This window comes from Triticum dicoccoides, chromosome 3B (genome assembly GCF_002162155.2).
Source record: "Triticum dicoccoides isolate Atlit2015 ecotype Zavitan chromosome 3B, WEW_v2.0, whole genome shotgun sequence".
Lineage (NCBI taxonomy): Eukaryota > Viridiplantae > Streptophyta > Magnoliopsida > Poales > Poaceae > Triticum > Triticum dicoccoides.
Genome location: NC_041385.1, coordinates 10,730,213 through 10,732,832, shown reverse-complemented (window position 1 = coordinate 10,732,832; position 2,620 = coordinate 10,730,213).

Genomic DNA, 2,620 nt, shown 5'->3' with positions numbered 1-2,620 from the left:
CCTGGCATCTTGAGCTTGAGGTATGCATAGTGTGGTACCGCATTGAATCTAGCGAATGCAGTTCGTCCGAGCAGTGTGTGGTAACCACTGCGGAAAGGGACGATATCGAAGATTAAATCTTCACTTCGGAAGTTATCCGGAGATCCGAAGACCACTTCCAATGTTATAGAGCCCGTACAATGGGCCTCTACTCCAGGAATTACACCTTTAAAGGTGGTTTTGGTGGGCTTGATCCTTGAAGGGTCGATGCCCATTTTGCGTACTGTGTCCTGATAAAGCAGGTTCAGGCTGCTGCCGCCATCCATTAGGACTCGCGTGAGGTGGAATCCGTCAATGATTGGGTCTAGGACCAATGCGGCTGAGCCGCCGTGACAGATGCTAGTAGGGTGATCCCTGCGATCAAAGGTGATCGGACAAGCTGACCATGGGTTGAATTTGGGGGCGACTGGCTCCATCGCATAGATGTCCCGTAGTGCTCGCTTCCGTTCTCTTCTGGGGATGTGGGTAGCGTAGATCATGTTGACCGTTTTCACCTGGGGGGAAATTTCTTCTGTCGCCCCGTGTTCGAATGCCGGGGCTCTTCGTCATTGTCGCTGTGCAGCCCCTTGTCCTTGTTTTCGGCGTTTATTTTACCGGCCTGTTTGAACACCCAACAGTCTCTATTAGTGTGATTGGCTGGCTTGTCTGGGGTGCCATGAATTTGGCACGGGCGTTCCAGTATGCGGTCCAGACTAGACGGTCCCTGATTGTTTCGTTTGAACGGCTTCTTCCGCTGACCGGATTTGGATCCGCTGAATCCGGTGTTGACCGTCGTGTCTCCGATGTTGTCACCGTTGTTCTATCGCTTGTGTCTGTTGCACCGTGGCTTGCCGTTATTGTCACGGTCGTCCGAAGTGCCAGAATGTGGCGTAGTGCTGTTGCGAGCCAACCAGCTATCCTCGCCCGTGCAAAAGCGGGTCATTAGTGTCGTGAGAGCTGCCATGGACTTGGGTTTCTCCCGGCCGAGGTGTCGGGCGAGCCACTCATCGCCGATATTATGCTTAAAGGCCGCCAGGGCCTCGGCGTCCGGACAGTCAACTATTTGGTTCTTTTTAGTTAGGAACCGAGTCTAGAATTTCCTGGCTGATTCTCCGGGCTGTTGAGTAATGTGGCTCAAGTCATCGGTGTCCGGTGGTCGCACATATGTGCCTTGGAAGTTGTCGAGGGATGCGTCTTCCAGGTTTGCCCAACTGCAATGGAATTTGCGGGCAGACTGTTTAGCCAGTGCCGGGCGGGTCCTTTGAGCTTAAGGGGAAGATACTTGATGACGTGTAGATCGTCTCCGCTGGCCATGTGAATGTGGAGAAGGAAGTCTTCAATCCATACTGCGGGGTCTGTTGTGCCATCGTATGATTCGATGTTTACGGGTTTGAAACCTTCCGGGAATTCATGATCCATCACTTCATCAGTGAAGCAGAGGGGGTGTGCGGCGCCTCTGTGCCGGGCTATGTCGCGACGCAGTCCGACTAAGTCTGGTTGATTGTGTTCGGCCCGGCTGGATTTACTGTTAGTGTATCCGGTATGACGGTCATCGTCATGTGCTGCAGCGCGCCCCCATGATCCGTAGATCGATCTTGGTTGTCCTGCGTTGTTTTCCAATCTGTCTCGCAGGTCCTGAGTATTGCCCCGAGCCATAGTAAACTGGCGCGGCGGTGCGGGCTGGTATTCGGGCTGATATGCTGTTTTATCTCGGCCACGAGGTGGCTAGTCAGCCATGTGGCATTCGAGTCCGTATTGCTCAGCTGCCAGGACTTCTGTCCATCTGTCTGTGAGTAGGTCTTGATCAGCTTGAAGCTACTGCTGCTTCTTCTTCACGCTCCGCGCAGTGGCAATAAGCCGGCGCTTGAAACGCTCCTGCTCCACGGGGTCCTCAGGCACGCCGAACTCGTCGTCGCTGAGGCTAATCTCGTCTTCGGAGGGGGCATGTAGTTGTCCTCCTCCGGATACCCGTCCGTAGCCTATTCATATGGGCTGTCCTTCCCATCTTCCTGCTCAGCCTGCTCGAAGGCGGGCTGATCGGGGTTGTATTCATCTTCGGCACCGTCTGGATTGTTTTTGTCTCCGGTGCCGGTATTGCTATGGCAGGGCTTGGAGCAGCACTGGCGACGCCCATGCTTTGCTTTCTTCTTGGAGGGGTTATCCTCCATTGCCTCATGGCCATTGGTTTCTTTCGGAGTGTCCACCATATATATGTCATATGAAGAGGTGGCTGTCCACCGCCTTGTGGGTGGTGGTTTCTGTTTTTCTCCTACATCATCGTCCAAACCGTCGATGTCTTCGGAGTCTAAGTCAAGCACGTCGGTCAAATCATCGACCGTGGCTATGAAGTGGGTGGTGGGTGGGCAACGAATCCCTTCGTCGCTAGCTTCCCACTCGAGCCGGACATAGTTCGGCCAAGAGCCTCCTGACAAAGAGAGAGACTTTAACGAGTTTAGCATGTCGCCAAAGGGCGAGTGCTGGAAGATATCCTCAGCGGTAAACTCCATAACCGGAGCCCAACCAGGCTCGACGGGCTCGGGAGAGCGCGGACTGGAACCTATAACCGGATACGAGTCCGGGGGTCCGAAATCACAGGTGTCCC